The sequence below is a fragment of the Misgurnus anguillicaudatus genome, chromosome 22 (assembly GCF_027580225.2).
Source record: "Misgurnus anguillicaudatus chromosome 22, ASM2758022v2, whole genome shotgun sequence".
In the NCBI taxonomy this organism is placed as follows: Eukaryota; Metazoa; Chordata; class Actinopteri; order Cypriniformes; family Cobitidae; genus Misgurnus; species Misgurnus anguillicaudatus.
The window spans coordinates 14,882,162-14,901,356 of record NC_073358.2 but is presented as its reverse complement, the minus strand read 5'-3'; the positions used below and the strand labels follow the sequence as shown (position 1 = coordinate 14,901,356).

Below are 19,195 nucleotides of genomic sequence, written 5' to 3'. Positions count from 1 at the left end.
AACTATCAAAATAAATAGAATAATCCCACTGCAAGTTTTATTCATGTGCTGCTGGGGAGGTTTTTGCTGTTAGCCTTGCATAGGGTGGCCAGCTTAAAAATTTTAGGGTTCTAATGTTAACCTTGTCTGTAAACTTGCGGTGTTCTAAAGCAACAATTAGTTACAAACAAGTTATACATTTTAAAGTATTTATATTGAATGACTATTGTGCTTTATGTAGTGATGTCATTAAATGCTTATTATTTATTTTACTGCCCTAGACGGCGAAACTCAGGATTAGGCAGCACTTTCTGTCCCACGAGTGATGCAGGGGTTGACAGGCACCTGCTTCTGTCAGAGAAAAACACCTTCAAAATAACTGCTTGCGAATGCAAGCAAATTAATTTAAAGACATAATGGAAACAGCAGTGCATCATGTTGCTTACTTTTACAGAGTGTCGGTTGAAATATACTCCAATGTCTATAGACAAACTGTTTCTCCCAATAGTAATGTCTTCCTTATAATTTATAGATGCTGTTTAGCAGTTATTAATGATTTTACATGTATCTGAATGGTTTACAGAGTCTTAAAGAGATATTTCATGAAAAATGATAATTCTGTTATCATTTACTCAGTCTCATGTTGTTGTAAACCTGTTTAAGTTTCTTTATTCTGCTGAGAAGATATTTTGATAAATGATGGTAAGCACACAGGAGAGTGTACTCATTGACGTCTAAAGTACAAATAAAATCTAAGGAAGTCAATGGGTACAGTCTCATGTGTGCTAACCATCATTTATTAAAATGTCTTCTTTTGTGTTCAGCAGAATAAAGAAACAACATGGAGACGGGATGACAAAAAACACTTGTGATTGTACATGCTACTAAATGGTTTAAAAAGTCTTAAATATTTTTGTTACAAAAAAGTTTATTCTCAAAATAAATGGTTGAATGGTTTAAAGTGATTTTCCTATGAATTACTACACAACAGAAAATGGAAGACAGTAAATTTTCTATGTCATGTGATGTTTAAACACACCAACGGAAAGCAGTTTCTAATCTAATCATCCATATGCCGATATATAGCATGCATAACGTCTTGCATTGCATTTGTCCTTCATGTTTAGCTGCGTTGACTCTCAGATATGTAAAGCACAGGCTGACAGACGCAGTGAGAAGGCATGATATTAAAAGATAAATTACCAGCACAACGTTATGAAGTGTTGGAATGAATAACCCTGCAGATGTATATGAATCTGAGCACGATAAGAGGGGAAGCCCAGCAGTCAGAGATGTGTCTTCATTGTGATTACAGGAGGAAAATTGTTTAAAGGAAAAGTACAGCTGTGAACCAACTTTTGCATCTTTCAAACCTGAAAATCACTTTCACAATTTAAATAGAGCACAGTCTTTGGATGACATCAAGTGTCTGTAGGTATAACTCCTAGACATTCAATGGTGATATGAAAGGCTTAATCAATCCATTCAGAACAAGTTTTTGGTCTGACAAAGGACAATAGATCTCTGACACCACGACCACACCATCATCCTCTGTGACATTGTCAACAAATTCCTCTTGAAAAAGTTGCTCCACCATCTGAAAAAGAAACAATGTGTTATAATGCTAACCAAATTTAGATTGATACATTTCTAAGGACACATAATGACATAATGCTAAAGTAACTATATGCAAGTACATGAATGTCAAGAATAAAAATCCTGATATTTACTTCGTCATTCCAGTTTTTTTATTAATAGTTTAATGTCATGCCATCTACCCGGCTAGAATTATGAATAAAAATAAAAGATGAAAAATTAAACATTTATTCTTGATAATTATCTTACAATTAAATCTGGTCTTACAAAATAGGTGCAGTTCACCTGCCGAATCAAGCACCGACTCTTCTTCCATTGCAGTTCTTCATAGTACAAGAGACGGCTGACCAAACATCACACCATAGAGGCTCAATTCTAAAAAAAAAGAGAAGTATGGTCAAATCGTAGCTTATAAAAAAGCATTGTTTGTCCATAGTAAATCATCATGTGAAGTATTATGGAAACCAAATTAGTGGCATTTCTACATTAAGGGCAGGTAGGCTAAATACCACCAGATGTGGTGCTGATATATTCACTTTTGTAGAGTGCTCCTAATACAGCTAAATAAGACAATTCTGTCGTCATTTACTCACCATCATGTTGTTCCAAACCCTTAAGACTTTTGTTCATCTTCTGAACACAAGTAAAAATCTTTAAAATGTTATCTTTTCAAAGAGAGCTTTCTGTCCCACCAGTAACAGCAAACATGACTACCACTTTTAAGGCTTCATTTTAACCTTATGTAGCACGGTGCTCTTGAACAACGTGCATTAAAAATTAATTGATTTGAATTAAAATTGATTTAAACTTAACATACGCTGCTAAATATGTTCTCACACTTGTTCTTGTATGAATAGCTAACATGAATTCTATGCTGAACTTGTTACATTTCAAATATAATAAAAACATCAACTAAAAACACCTAAAAATGTACCAAAGCCCATTAAAAGTGGTATTTTATATACAGAGAACAACATGAACTAGTTTAGTGCCTACCTGGAGAAATGACACTCTTTGGTCCTGATAAGTAATATAAAAAGAAAAGCGGAATTAGGCTAAAATCTTACATTTGTTTTTGTAAGGACAATAATAAAGATAGAATTGTTTTTCTAACCACAATTAAAGAAATATCATTATCTTTGCGTTTCACATATACATTGTAAGCAGGGTGCGATTTGCCGGGGGGATGTGTGGGATTTCCCCCTTTCTGGTCAATGTATCCCTTCCTCTGCTTAATTATTTTAATCCCCGGTGGGGATAAATTTATCCCCCTCTCAAAGTGATCAGTGCTACTACAGAAGTGGCGAGACGCATCATAAACTTATCACGGATCCGTGGTTTGATTAAAGTCAATTTTGTTTTAAAATGCGCTACTTTGTCTGGCTCTGATATATGAGGCACGGGAGTTGACAAAAGTGAAGCGAACTCGAGAGAGAGAGCGAGACCGCGCGAGAAAGAGTGAAACCACGCGCGAGAGACCGAGTGTGCGCGCGAGAGACCGAGTGTGCACGAGAGAGAGCGAAACCGCGCGCGAGAGGCACCGACTGTGCGCGAGAAAGAACGGGTGTCGGGTAAAGGATCAAATATACTGAACAATTTAAACTTGTATGGTTGCGTTAAGTGGAGGTATAATGCATTTTTTTAAATATGTCTAAAAAGAGTTTTATTATCAATTATGCTAGTACTAAAGTAGTTGTCAGTGCAACGAAATATAGAGATATTTCAGAGAGCTAAACACTTGTGTGAGAGTTTATGATGAATGTATGCTGTCCAGAAATTTTAACACCATGGAGCACTGTCACAGGTTATTGGAGAAACATTTTCGAATTAGTATGTTGGATCATACACTGTAAAAAGAATCCTGTGAAAAATACAGTAACTTGCTGGCAGCAATTAGCTAGTAAGTTGCTGTATTTCATTTCACAGTATTCTTACTGTAAATGTAATTGCAGTAAAATTAAAATTACTGTAAACTCTTTTAAAGTAATAATCACAGTACTGCATTTCATAACTACTACTGTAATAGGGATTACTGCATTTATTTTGTGTACTGTAAAATGAAGACACTGTTTGTCACAAAAATGCCATTTATTTTATCACTTTAAATTACAAAAATTCATAAATTAAAAATAGCATAGCATACATTTTTTGTGTTACATTTTTTCTGTGAACATCTCAAAACTTTTCTGAACATATACATTTTTTTTTAAATATGTTAACATTTTTCTGTGAATGTTTCATTTAATTTCAACACTTTTCTGAACATACAAAAACACTTTTTTTCTGAACACACAAAATAATCAATATTTATTAAAAAGTTTCTGGTAAATTACAAATGCATAAAAGTTAAATGATTTACATTTACAGCAGGATTTCAAACCTGAATATTGTTTTTCTCCAAGACCTTTTTTTTTCTGAAATATTATTCTTTTAAATCTGGACATGAACTAGTTGACTTCCTGGGCTGGACTCTACCCTGTAATGAAAGAAATTGACTATTAATGTAAAAGCAAGACAGATGGGTTGATGACATATACATAAAAGTTTACTTCGCAGTGATTTACTTTTAAATAAACAATTTAAATTTTTTTATATGCTCTGTTGGTGGTTTGTGGAGTTTACAGTTAGTGATACAACAGTGAAATTTATGGTAAATATTTGTTAATTTGTGAATGGAAAAGTATTGTTTCACTCGACGCGCCAAACACATATTTTGAAATGACGAACCACACACATGATGGGCTACATACATGTCGTGACAAACGCCCTCGAAAAAAGAAGTCACCGGCTGCCACTGTATTAGACTAGCTGTGCTGCTTTTCTACCTTTTGCATGGCGAGTTAAATTAAACGTTTGATATTTAACAATAGCACAACAGTTCATTTAAAAAAAAACACTTTAAGAAGTATTTTACTAATCGGGTAGTTGGTTAAAGAATGAGTACTCAAATATTTGTTCCCATTCTTAGTCAAAACTATATAAAAAAACAAATAAGTGATTACCTCTGGATAAATCCCAATGTAGTGGCTGCCTCATACATAGTATGACGCAAAAAGGCTAGAGCAGAAGTGAAATCACAACCGTCACTCAATTGGAGGAGAACTCAGCACTCGATGGAAAGCATCCATTTTTTGCCCTCAGATTGGACTCTCCTAAAAAATATTAAATAAAAGTTGACATTGCACAGTATTCAATCTGATATGGTTTACTATTTTACATAAGCAAAATTATTTGAAAACACTAGCCCTACATAACTACCTCTTTCTTTCCTATTAGATCAATAACCACTAGAGAATTTTGGAATATACGTGCAAGATGACATAAAACTTTGTTCACACAGTGACTTGATACAAATACGCTTTATAGATGAAGTAACCCCTAAAATTGGCATCTATTATGTTGAGTGCTGGGATCATACCGAGCATGATGAGCCTTGGAGTGCTTAGCATGGAAATCTGGGCCTCAGCATCTGCTTACTGTAGGTGGAAGTTTCCTGTAACACAAAATAAACAAACAAAAAAATAACTTTTAGAAATCACAAGTACAATATTCATAAGAGTAAAAGTGTGTCAATACTGTACAAAAATAACTTGCATCAACCAAGAGAAAAACAGCTTCTTCCTGTTGCATGGTTTCTGTGCACTTTAACATGTTTGATATATTAATTTATACAACAGTTCTTTCTGGTTCTCGAATCTGATTGGCTAAGAGCTATGCGATATTCTACTGATAACGGCACAGTAACCGCTTCACCTTTCGTATCATTCCGCCACCTAGTGAATGGAGGTCCTTTAAACAGCCTCATCTCTGAATGGAAAAACTGCACGCAAACACGGACAAACACAGACGCGCCGTCTCATTAGTTCACTAGCTCCTTAGGGTTGCTGCGGTGACAGAATTTTCCCACCGGTTAATCAGCACGTGGCAAATCCGATGATACCGATATCACCGTGTGGGAGGGGCTTATAAATGCTCATGCAGACGTGCGCATTTTACTTTCACTTTTGAATCACGCAACTGTTTAAATGCAGCGCTTGCATATGCCCGCCCCAATAAATATTATGACAAAAACGAGTAAGACCATTCAGTTGTAAGTGTTTGCTCTCTCTAACGAAACTAAATTATTTAATTACAAGAAAAATATCAAAACGTTGGTGAAAGACGGTGTCGCGGTGGGCAAGTGATCTAAACGGTGAGAGGCTGAAGCACCAGTAATCATCGTTTCACAGACTATCGCGACAAGCCTATAGCTCGTAAATCAGTCTGTGAATCCCAATCGGAAGCGACTATTCCATCAAAGATCAGTGACTTCCATGTAACGGGACCCTCAGTGTATGTAGATAAAAAGTCTCGTTCTAAGTTAATAAACACATAACGGTTCATTATGAAAGGTCTTTATACACCCCTGATCATATAGTTTTGTATATTATTTTGGAGTTCTGTGTAGTGATCCTTCTACAAATTACACACTGCACCTTTAATGGGAGTTATGTCTTGTCACATCGTGTGGAGGATTAACACTTGGAAAGAGGAATGTAAACTATTTTTTTCTGAAGCAAGATCTCTTATCAGAACGCGAAAATACCGTGGAACTGCAGGTAAGCACCGCAGCTTTTAAATGTGGACATTGATCATTTATTTTATCGTGACGTGACTATTAAAACATGTTATGAGATATTGCCACTGATATATTTAAAAGCAGCATGCAAAAACATCTCTCTGACACTGATAAATAACCGTTTTATATAGTACTGACAAGAACAAGGTGTAAGAAAAATCGAGTGCTCGTATCGCGTTAAGAATAAATGGGAAAGCATAGTAACATTGTAAAATTATAGTTTTATTAATTTTCACCTCGCGCCAAAACAATAACAAACACAAAAGACACTAAATATGAATAAGAAAACGATTAATAGTTTCATTATGACACCAAATACTGCTGATTTGATATCATTTTGACCATCAAAAACAAACAAGGCCAACATGAGAGCCAGGGAATCTGTCAGAAATGAAGCCCAGAGAGGGCGGTGGTCAGCGGGGCGAGTGAACACTGATGTCCGCTCATGACTTGGTTCTCATTCGTACCGAATCTCACTAAGCAAACGTTCAAACAGGCGCTATCTTTACCAATCGACTGCAGATTTAAATATAATACATATACATTCTCACCTGAACTAGTCCTAAAACTACACTTTGTGACCAAGAAACGGTAAAAAAATCGTGAAATTATGAAAAATGTGTGTTATGCTTTCTTTCGGATCGGCCCGCTCCGTTTCCTCAGGCAGCAACGTAAGCGAGCAAGAGAAAAAAACGTGAGATTTAAACGAATATCGCGCCAATAAATACAAAAATACACACTTTTAAATTAATTTTGGTTCACAATGCTAACGCTATAATTAAATTAAAGACTGGATAAGTCTTACCTCATATCTCCTCAGCTGCGTTTTCTTTCAGCTCGAGAGACTGGTTTCAGCCTGCGTGCGGAGGTCGCACTCGCATACGTCATCAACCCTGGTTTATTTAAGTTAACTGACCATTAGATTCGCAAGTCATAAGCATATTAAACAATTTACTATTAACTAAGAATAACAGTCAACTTTATAATTGTTAATATTCTGAAACAAGCATTGAGACACGGCCAATTACTATTATTATTAAATTATTATCCTTTCTTCTCTAAACTAATGACGTTATAAAATGTTGCCAAACTAGAAAATATATCGAAATCATGCAGAATTATATATTTGTGGTAATAAAATTACAAAATGCACACACAAGATGGTGAAGTGTGCTGCTCATTCTCTCTCAGTGCACTCTTAAAGTTGAACAAACAGACTTTACAAGAGTAAACTTTGGAATTAAATTAGCAAATTTACCTTTCTGAAGTAAAAATTCAGATGAAAGTGTGGAATCTCGTAGCTTTCCTTGGCTGAAGAAAAAAATCCTTTAGAAATTGCTGTATTGTGATTCACAGGAAAAATAATTTTACTGTAGAATTTAACCGCCGTTGAAAAAAAGACCATGATGCTTAGCAGATCTACACCAACATGCTGTAAACACGTTCTACAGTAAGCATTTGCTCATTTTACAGTAATAATGCTGTGAAAACTACAGAAATTTGTTACAGTGTAGGCTATAAGCAATACTTTGTATGAAAAAAGATATGTATAATTTTAACACAAACTTTTTCATAGAACTACCAAATAACGCCCATGCTATCTGAGTTACATGCCAGTGTCTCAGAAATGTTACTACAACTTGAACTTTTCTTTCATCCTCAATGTACACCGACAATTCATATATCAGATGAGAGAGACGACCAAGGTGAATGTGTTACTTCTTTTTTTTAATAACAAACACATGTATGATGATAGTCCACCCCAAATGCACAAAAACAAACACCATACAGACCCTCAGACATCCACAGAACATCCACAGCTCAGCGCAGAACAGCAGCCCACCGCACCATGAAACAACCAATACTCTATGATTTAATACTATTACTCTTGACAACCAGCAACAGCGGCTCTGACTGAAGTAATATTTAGAAATGTTATCACTGTTATATATTTATTAAATGTGCTGTGCACACTGTTGAAACACCTAGAAACCATTATTCAACAGGACACAACCACACAGAGCCGCGGATAGAGTTATTAATGAGTCCAAAATGAACAGGCAACAGAGAACCACTTAATGAGAAGAATTGGACAAAACAGAAAAACATTGTATAAAAATATTTTTTTTGTTTGACACATGACTGCACTAAAAGTCATTTACACAGGTATGATCTCACCAGAGAACAGCGGATCCAGCTGAGAGAGACAGGAATGTTATGGACAGCTATTTCTACCTGTTTGGGTGTGAGCTGTCGAACAGTACGAAGACGTCATCTTCGATATAGCATGGAGACTAATTTATTCAGAAATGTCATATATGAAGTAGCCTACATATCGCATATATAACACAGAGAACCTTGTTTTATCTTTCTGGAGAACCCTCCTGATTGCAATTGAAGATAATGGAGTGATGTTGTAAATGCTTAAAAATACTTATTATTTTTAACCAAAATTACTGTAATACCTTCTTTTTCTTACCCATTATTGTAATAAAGTATTATGGTAATAAATATTTTGGTACTTTCTCTTAGAAAGGATATGTTAATTTTTTACACATCTTTTTGTGTTAAGCTTTTAACACATTATGTGTCATTTTGTGTTGATTTTTTGTTAAAAGTAACACAAAATGTGGTGTTTTTAACACATTCATTCTAAGAGGGAAATATTTTCTTAGGTTAGTATAATTTAATGCCATCCACTCAACTTTGTGGTCCTGATCACTCTGCAATCATAAGTGTGAGAAATTTTGTAAAAGCTTAAAGTATGTGACATGATTCAAAATAAAAGATATTCCTGTCTAATTTAAGAAAGTTAACCACTTTATTCTACAGATGAACAACCGAGTGAGCTGCATTACAGTGACATCTTCTTCTTTACCACAGGCCTAAAGACTCTACCACCTTTAGGACTGAGACCTCACCCAAGCATTCACTTTCTTCATGATGTTGAAAAGAACAAAATTCTATCTCAACTTCCTAAAGCAAATACATATGCCAACACCCTGTACCTTCCAACTGTTCATCAACAGTACACTGATTTTAAACCAACATGATTTATGCTATTCAGAATTGCCAAGGGTTTTATTAAATGTTGTTTTGTAAAATAAACCTTCAATTTATCAATGACTAAGAAAAATATCAGATGAAGTACATCTGGTCAAATAGAAGAAATCATTTTGTTCTCAGTGAAACTCTACCGTTTACTGAGTTTTTTCACTTGTTCATCATTTGTTACTTATCTCATTCACTAGCCCCCCTTTATCTTATCTGGTAGGACTTTGCATATACATTTACTACTGAAACATATAGAAACAGAAGAACAGGAATTTGCATTTAACAATTATAAGTTCATAAACTATAATCAAAAATAAAAAATCTTCCACTACAATGTGTAACCAAAATCTGTTGTGTGACACAAAGATTGTCCCTGTGGTTAAACCAAGTAAAAATTAAAAAGCAACGGCGCTTTGCGATACCAATAGAGGTAACACAAAAAAAATTATAAAGCAACCACCAATCTGGGATGGACTAAATCCTGTGTCTTTGTAATACATAGCAAAGATGATTTGGTCCTCTAACATTATATACTCTTCTTTTAATAGGCTTTATGCCCAGCTGCACTACTTCCTGAACTTCAGCCAGCTGCTTGTTTCCTGTCTGCCCTTATTGGACAAACTGATTAATCCAGGTGTGTCTGATTATTGTTGTTGTGACTACTGAGGTCAGGCACACCTGGATTAATCAGTTTGTTTGTGACTACTGAGGTCAGGCGCACCTGGATTAATCAGTTTGTCCAATAATGGCAGACAGGAAACAAGGAGCTGGCTGAAGTTTAGGAAGTAGTGCAGCTGGGCATAAAGCCTATTGCATGTCTTGTACGGATCATGGTGCCAACAGGGTCAACTGCTGCCAGTCGCTCCCGGACACGGCTTCTTTGGATAAATAGTCCCCTACTTCTGAGGCTTCCTACAATACAATTTAACTATGTTAGAATCATAAATAATAAGCACTACTTTCATCAAAATGGCAAAGATATCAATATTTTATACATAATATAATGATTAAAATATTTGCCTAAGGACAAGTGTAACTCCGGCATTAGGTGTTTGAGTAATAATTAATCAGTGCATCAAGGTCAGGATCTGAAATTGTGCTGAAATTAGTCTCCATGCCATATCGAAGATGACATCTTCGTACTGTTCGACAGCTCACACCCAAACAGGTAGAAATAGCTGTCCATGACATTCCTCTCTCTCTCAGCTGGATCCGCTGTTCTCTGGTCAGATCAAACCTGTGTAAATGACTTTTAGTGCAGTCATGTGTCAAACAAAAAAAATATTTTTATACAATGTTTTTCTGTTTTGTCCAATTCTTCTCATTAAGTGGTTCTCTATTGCCTGTTCATTTTAAACTCATTAATAACTCTATCCACAGCTCTGTATAGTTGTATCCTGTTGAATAATAATTTCTAAATATTTCAACAGTATGCACAGCACATTTAATAAATATATAACAGTGATAACATTTCTAAATATTACTTCAGTCAGAACCACTGTTGCTGGTTATCAAGAGTAATAGTATTAAATCATTAAATATTGGTTGTTTCATAATGCAGTAGGCTACTATTCTGCGCTGAACTATAGATATTCTATAGATGTCTGAAAATCTGTATAATGTTTATTTTTGTGTATTTGGGGTGGACTATCATCATACACGTGTTTGTTATTAAAAAAAAGAAGTAACACATTCACCTTGGTCATCTCTCTCATCTGATATATGAATTGTCGGTGTACATTGAGGATGAAAGAAAAGTTCAAGTTGTAGTAACATTTCTGAGACACTGGCATGTAACTCAGATAGCATGGGCGTTATTTGGTAGTTCTATGAAAAAGTTTGTGTTAAAATTATACATATCTTTTTTCATACAAAGTATTGCTTATAACCTATGATCCAACATCAGAATTCGAAAATGTTCCTACAATAACCTGTGACAGTGCTCCATGGTGTTAAAATTTCTGGACAGCATACATTCATCATAAACTCTCACACAAGTGTTTAGCTCTCTGAAATATCTCTATATTTCGTTGCACTGACAACTAATTTAGTACTAGCATAATTGATAATAAAACTCTTTTTAGACATATTTAAAAAATGCATTATATCTCCACTTAACGCAACCATACAAGTTTAAATTGTTCAGTATATTTGATCCTTTACCCGACACCCGTTCTTTCTCGCGCACAGTCGGTGCCTCTCGCGCGCGGTTTCGCTCTCTCTCGTGCACACTCGGTCTCTCGCGCGCACACTCGGTCTCTCGCGCGTGGTTTCACTCTTTCTCGCGCGGTCTCGCTCTCTCTCTCGAGTTCGCTTCACTTTTGTCAACTCCCGCGCCTCATACTAGGCTTGTTTGAGATGAGCAAATTCTGTGCAGAATCGATCACCGGTGATCCGCGCAAGATGCATGTCGGTTAGAAAAGTGTCCGACTTACGTCCGACTTGCTCTGATGTCACGCTGACGTGTGCAAAATAACTCTCGCGATGGAGAGGCGGGCTCGTCGGATTCTACAGCCGAGCGCAGTTGCTCTCCACCGACTGCGTTGACGAAAAGCACGATGGGAAAAGACTTGCTGACGACACAGCTTAATGCTCATTGGCCAGGTTATGTCAGCTGATGACTTGTTAATTCTAAAAACTCTAATTCCTGTAGTAGTTTTATATTAAATCAATTGTTCTTTACTATGACATTTATATTTTTTATGAATTCCTGTAAACTTCTGTATTGGTGTTGATTTATTTGTACTGTGAGCTGTTTATATTTCACACAACAGAAACGAATTTGTGTTACCACTAGATTTATTCATCCCAACATTTACTAAGTAACCTTTTCAAGTAACGAACAGTTCACCTTCGTTGATTCTCCTTATAAACATCTTTATGTAAATGAATTTATTGATATTTAAGTTGCATCTATTTAATCCGCGATAAAATACGCGAACGTGATCTCTGCCTATGCTGACGTTTGTAGTCGACTGGACTGCGAGATTGGTGAAGTGTCTGACTTAAAAGCTCTTTTTTCACTCCTCCCCTTACTGCAGCCGTCTGCTCTCGTCTGAATTTCAGGCAAGGCAAGCTGCATCTCAAACAAGCCTACTGATATAGCTGCCGCGCAGCCTCTCTGTATTCACCACTCTGAAGCAACAGTATCTGTCTGCGTCCTGCAAGACGGAGGCGTCAGTTGTAGTAGGCGTGTCTTGTATTAGGAGGCGTGTCTTGTACTTTTTTAAATCGCAGTCCACCACGCGAGCTCTTCCCGATTCATTACCCACAGTAGATGGCGGTAATGCTTTTTTAAGAATGCGAGCCGCCAATAAGCTCAAAGAAGAAAAAGAAGAAGAGATCTGCCTCTTTCGCGGTAAAACTTCTAGATCACGCATCACGCGAGGAAGTTAAGATGATGTCGGTAAGTACGAAAGAAGTGGATTAACAAGAATTAATGTTTTGTTTTTACAAGCTGTTTTGTTTTTCTTGTGTTTGTGCTACTGTTTAACATTCTTTACGAACTATTTTAACGTCGCCATAACCGAATTACGTATGAACCGAACCGAACATAATAACACAGAAAATGTGTTGTCTATGTTTTAATGGTCAAGGATTATAGCGGTAATAAACTGTTCAGGTGAATAGTTAATGGTCAATTCAGTGACGTTGTGAGCAGGGAGTCACAGTATCTGAGAACCTAGGCTAGACTTTGTAATATTATGTGTGTCATGTTTAAGGTCATATTGAATATTGTTCTACTCTTTACAGTCACTGTATTGTTAGGGTTAATGAACAAAGGATTGCGTTTTACAACTCTAAACAACATGCATGCAACAGAAATGATATTATAAAGTCTAGCCTAGGTTCTCAGTGTGATTTCCTTCTCACAACTTCACTGAATTCACCATGAACTTTGGAACATTTGTAATTAACAGTATGCACCTATTTTCCAATAAGGGTATGGCCCTTAGGAGGTGGTGGTGTATCATGTTGATGGAGAACTTCCAACTGGACAAGTACTTATTTAAAGGTGCAGTGTGTAATTTTTAGAAGGACCTCTTGACAGAAATGCAAAATAATATACAAAAATAAGTTATCAGGGGTGTATTAAAGACCTTTCATAATGAACCGTTATGTTTTTATTACCTTAGAATGAGACGTTTTTATCTACATACACTGAGGGTCTCCTTACATCAGGGGTGTCCAAAATTCGGTCCTGGAGTGCCGGTGTCCTGAAAAGTTTAGCTAAAACTCCCCTCAACACACCTGCCTCAAAGTATCTAATCTACCTAGTAAGACCTTAATTAGTTGGATCAGGTGTTTTTTGTGCCATTTTGTGCAGCCATGTTTCTACAGAAGCCCTTAACGGACAAACTTTTTTACTAAGTTGTCTCCAACGATGACATGTTTGTCCGGTGGTGGCTACCGTAGCTTCTCTGTGTTTAAAAAGCAAGTGGTGAGCAGTGGACTGAGCTGTTGGTTGCAATTCGTAACCTCACCACTAGATGCCGCTAAAATTTATACACTGCACCTTTAACATTAGGGCATTTACAGATTCTCACATGATTTAACACTTAATAGCAGGATTTATGCCTTAGGTTATTGCATTTCTGATAATATTTGTATTTCACTCTTATTTCCCTCCACTACCTCATTTAGCCAAGACAAGCTTTTTGCACATTGGAACAATGAGTCCATGGATCTCCTAAAAGGTCATCGGCAGCCTGTTATGCATCTGAGGAAGTGCAAGTTGAAGGAGATTGAGGAAATAGGTTTGCCTTTCATAGAATGCTTGGTCGTAAACACATGATGGTTGATTGTACATTTGGTATATGAAAAAGTAAATATTGTGAAGACAAGATTATTGGCTTTTATTAGTTACATCTTTGCTTTCTTTGCTACTTCCTGGAAAAATTGACTTAACTGCCTGCTGCAACATGGGTCCATTAACCAGAAATTATATCAGGAATAGAATTAAAATAGTTTTAACACGCTACTAAGTTTGCATGTAGAACATCAAGACCTAGCCAGGCCGTGCCACCTAGTGGCTCCGCTCGACTTTAATTTCATTCCACCACATACGCAGTGAAAGGGGATGGTCATATCAGGCTCAGTAAGGCCACCCTCACAACATACGCAGTACACTTACCCCCCACCCCTGCCACAACAGCTCTGCCCATCCTCAGTAAGCCCCCCGCCCTTCGTTGTATCTTCGTCCCCTCTTCTGTATTGTATTCCCTTGAAGTACAATTCACAATAAACATAAAAATACCTGTTGTAACTCGTCCTTTTTATTCTATCAGGCCTTGAGCGTGGAAGAGCAAGGACAGAGGATTCCTGTGATTTTGGTTGATGGCCCCAAGTTCACTTTTCTTTATCATCAAATAAGTTTTCTACTGCAAAAGCATCACAAAATGCAAACAAGTTTGTGTTGTCTGTTTCAGGCTTTGAGGGTGGAGGAAGAAGAGGAGCCACCATTGAAAACAATGGTAACATATTTTACTATTTAAGACTGGCAAATAGCACAAAGGATTAGTAATGGTAATAGTATAAAAGGACATACAGTGAATTTTGTCAAACTTTAGATCTAGTTATTGTAAACAGAATGTTGACCGAATTCTGAATGTGCTCTGCCAAAATGTAGTCATGACCGTGATGTTCCACTTCTGATTTTAGCCAGCCTATTTCTTTGTTGGTATGACACATAGATCTTCCAGAATTATTGAAGTTTAGTACAAAAATGACTGTTATGGAGAAGCAATATTTAGTATGAAAGGTGGTGGTGTGGCCAACTGGTAAGTGTTATTATAAATGCAAAATGGTCACACATTAATGCCAATGAATACATGACATGTGAAGGCTTTCTCATAACTATCCTCCTGTTAGTGAGATTTTTCTTGTCTTGTTTCTATCATCAGTAATATTTATTTTAATTCATTGTTTTTTACCTCATCCAGAATATTGAAGACATGCAGGAAGCGAGCAATTTGGTAGCACAGCTGAAGGAACAGAACCTCTTCAAAGGTGAGGTCCAGGTGCCACGCTTCCTTGGCATGGAAGACAGCGAGGCTGTAGAGTCACTGGAAAATTTCATTTTTAATGGTGACACCTTTAATGCTGATGAGAAGCATAAAATTATGGATCCGTTTGTTTTTAATTTTGAGTATTTTGAGGACATGGAATTGTTTTTTCAAAAAATTGAAAATACAACGATTAAAGTCCATTGTGGCTTGTTAAAGCATCTTAAATGAATGTGTTATATGAGAAATGCGTTACATGAGAAACGTCTTATATGAATGTGTTATATGAGAAATGTTACATGAATGTGTTCAATGAGAAATGTTACATGAGAAACATCTTAAATTAATGTTACATGAGAAATGTGTTACATGAATGTGTTCAATGATAAATGTGTTAAATGAGAAACGTCTTAAATGAATGTGTTAAATGAGAAACGTCTTAATTGAATGTGTTAAATGAGAAACGTCTTGAATAAAAAATGAATTATTAATTTGCTGTCTTTTTGTTAAAGTGTTTATTATTATTATTAAAACGGGGACATAGGGAAGGAGGTTGTTGTAACGCATGGAATTACAATAATTAATTTGCAATGTTTACGTGTGTGTTTAAACACTGTGTAGTATGTAAGCTTATAATGTTTATGCATGTTTATAATGTACAATTGACTGTGCTGTGTTTGTATCTCATACCGGTTTGATTTGTAAATATACAAAGAACAACATAAAAAATAGACTCATAAGGCACTTCTTTAATTTATTGTTAATTATAATAATACCCCTGGCTTAGTGTCATTTTCTTTTGTTTTTTAAATATCTGATTGGAAACGCCATCTTCATCACTTTTACTTATTATTAATCCCTGGAAGAATAAATATATAGATTTTATTAATACAAGGAATTAATAAATTAATTTATTGCTTTTAATCAACCAGCAGAATCCCAGTGCAAAAACACTCCACCCATACGTTTTATGCATAAATATGCACAATGTACCGACACTGTTTTAATAGCCTCTCTAATTACACAATACTGAATGAATCTGCATTAAGAAAACGAAATTTACCATTAAAAGGCTTTTCGTTGTTGATGTGCTTCTGACTTCGAGGAAGATCTCGCGTGGTACACCGCGTTTTAGAAAAGTACAAGACACGCCTCCTACTAGTACAAGACACGCCTACTACAACTGACGCCTCCGTCTTGCAGGACGCAGACAGACACGACTCCTCTGAAGACTTGCTCAATGTCCCGCCCACGCCGCTATCTGATTGGTTACACACCCGGTTACAACTCACGGGTAATGGCCTATCAACACTTGCGAGATGGTTTTGGAGCTGTGTGTCGAAACGAAGGAGGCAGCATATTCAGCAGCATATTATTCAGCATATTAGTAAAGCGAGGAATAAACATCACAATCTGATTATCTGTTTATGATGACAAGCAGAGTTAGTGTCCCAGTCACACCACTGAGAATGGCCGAGGTTACCCATATGATAAACCCCAATGCGTTTAGCGAGGAGCGGGCGCGTCCAGTTCGTGACTAACGTAATGCATCTGTATTTTCTATCATTTCACTGTAGCACAGTATCGCAGTGTAACTTAAAGTTAACGTTATTACTTTAAAAGCAGCAGGAAAACTGTTTCTACTGTAATGGTTTAACTTTGCAACCAATCCATTGTTCATATTTATGTTTAAGTTGACACTACGTTGTGCCATATAGTTTTGCCATTCAAGATTTAATTCTTGCGTGTTTTTTCGTTGTGCATAATCACAGTTCATATGTGTGTGGAAAGATAAGCTATTAGAGTAAAAATATTGTGTTAGGCTGCTTCATGAGTTTATAAGAAAAAAGATTTTACAATTCCTGCAAATGCAGTGATGAAGTTTATGTTCTCATGATTAATTTTTATTAATTAAAATGTTTTGAAACGTGCTGTGGACAGAGAGGCATTCATTCGCGCAGGTTATGTTTGGAAAGACGATGTCCTGTAGCTCAGGCACAGTCAGGCACAGACCCACTTTTCAACAGGCCCACCTAAAACCTTTACTATATTCTAATTTTGTCAAGAATTATAAAACATTTTTTAGTTTTAAAACCATTTTAAAAAGCTGTTTATATTTTGATGTTTCTGCGCAAGTTCAGGAGACAGTGAGGTTCGGGTTTGTTCCGATCAGAGCTCGTGAGCTGAGAGCAATGTCTGAATATTACAAATATTTTAATTAGAAATATATATATTTTTTTAATTATAATGGATTTTTGTTATGTCGGACAATGATTACCAAATTTCTCTCTCATGCTCCTCATAACAACTGAAAACAGTCAAAATTATTATGGACGGAAGTTAAAATTGGTGGGTACAAAATGACTCATGACGAAATGTCACCGAAAGACGCCTATGAAAACATCCCCCCTCTGTTTTTTTCCACAAATCGCACCCTGATTGTAAGCCTAATGTGCCAAAGTAGACTATGGAACAAATGGTCTGTTACGTAACGATCTTTGCTCTGCTTTGAGAAACGCAATACCATTTATATACAGTTTAACCCAACTGTTGCAGTCTTCACATTAATAAAACTTGTGGTGGGATTATTCTATTAATTTTGATAGTTATTACAAACTTACCTCAGGTTGCCTCGATTGTCCGGCCGAGGAGGATGGTGTTGATGCTCCGGACTGTGAGCCTCCCGATTACTCATCTTGAACTATTGTTATTCTTCTGCTGACGTGTAAAATATCCGTGTTTTATCATTAATGTTCTTTAATATACTCTTATTACGGTTTGTTTAGACTACTTGCAGCTCCAGAGTCCAGACATGCAAGCCCAGCTTAAACACAGCGTCCGATCGTCTTCTTCTTGTTATTTTTAACAGCGGTTGGCATCCAGGTTATTGGTGCACTACCGCCACCTTCTGTTCTGGGGTTCCGGTTAGGGTTGCCAACCGTTCCGTATAATACGGAATCGTCCCGTATTTGACACATAAAATTCTTGTTCCGTATTGAACTGATACGGGACGCAGTTTGTTCCGTATTTTATGAAAATTAATTCAGAACAAATACATGACAGACACATAGCTTATAATATGTCACCCATGAACGAAGACCGCGTCATTTGTATAAGAAAACCCTGACGGTGCGGTAATTTCTCCCTCTGTTTGTCTATCAGCGTATAACGTTTTAACATCTTGCAGCCCCATCAGGGAATGCCCTTTTAATTGGTCGTTTCAGTCATTGTGATGTCACGTATCATAGCAACGATGACGACAAGTGACAACAGCGGGAAATGTAAAAATGACTGCATCCGAGCAGCCGGCGTAAAAGAAACGAGAACAAAAATATAGAATTGAATGGGAAAATTACTACCCGTGGCTGAAATGCGTGAGGGACAATGAATACAAGGCCAATTGTAGCATATGCCGTCGCGTTTTTTCTGTTTGTCATGGCGGAGTGTGTGATATAAAGCATCACGCATGAGGATATAATTACAAGAGGAGCGAGAGGCTGCGGGCACAGGATGGAGCAATGTCAAGGTTCATTGTCCAACAGTCGTCTCCAGAGGCTCATACTGTATGGTATGTAATTATGTGGATTTTTAAAACTCAAATATAGTTGATAAGAAAGTGATTATAATTAAAAGAGATAGTACAGGTTTAGCCTAACATATATATCCACATATATATCTCTCCAGTGTTCTCCCTTTGTTCCCGGTCCCTCCCGTCTCATAATGTGTCAATCATTTCTGATGGGTTTCTTATTAAATAATTATGGATTTAGATAGCTCAAGGTTTAAAAAGGGGTGGGGTCTTTGAAGAGGGCGTATTATAAACTTAAATAAAACCATGGTGTTGGCAAAATGATCATGATAGCCTTTATATTTCACATCTATGTGGTTCAGTCTTGTATACTTATTAGGCATACTTTGCTTTTCATTAAATATTTAGGCCTAA

The 19,195-nt window shown here is 36.5% G+C and overlaps 3 long non-coding RNA genes across 5 annotated transcripts; 1 reads left to right on the top strand and 2 right to left on the bottom strand.

Moving 5' to 3' along the window:
* Positions 1–590: 590 nt before the first annotated feature.
* Positions 591–18,556, bottom strand: LOC129433752 (uncharacterized). Of its 2 annotated transcripts, none has more exons than XR_012365357.1 (4): positions 17,874–18,556; positions 2,572–2,595; positions 1,843–1,950; positions 591–1,576 (listed from the first exon to the last, which is right to left on the bottom strand). It is a non-coding gene; the product is annotated as an uncharacterized lncRNA (long non-coding RNA). The 2 variants fall into 2 exon arrangements; XR_012365358.1 differs by having other exon boundaries at positions 1,861–1,950.
* Positions 3,645–7,466, bottom strand: LOC129417845 (uncharacterized). 2 transcript variants are annotated; one of them, XR_012365232.1, is made up of 5 exons: positions 7,452–7,466; positions 6,999–7,086; positions 4,994–5,068; positions 4,578–4,727; positions 3,645–4,051 (listed from the first exon to the last, which is right to left on the bottom strand). It is a non-coding gene; the product is annotated as an uncharacterized lncRNA (long non-coding RNA). The 2 variants fall into 2 exon arrangements; XR_012365231.1 differs by lacking the exon at positions 7,452–7,466 and having other exon boundaries at positions 6,999–7,112.
* On the top strand, positions 12,395–16,429 carry LOC141358904 (uncharacterized). Its single transcript, XR_012365416.1, has 3 exons — positions 12,395–12,653; positions 14,536–14,721; positions 15,190–16,429. It is a non-coding gene; the product is annotated as an uncharacterized lncRNA (long non-coding RNA).
* Positions 18,557–19,195: the final 639 nt, after the last annotated feature.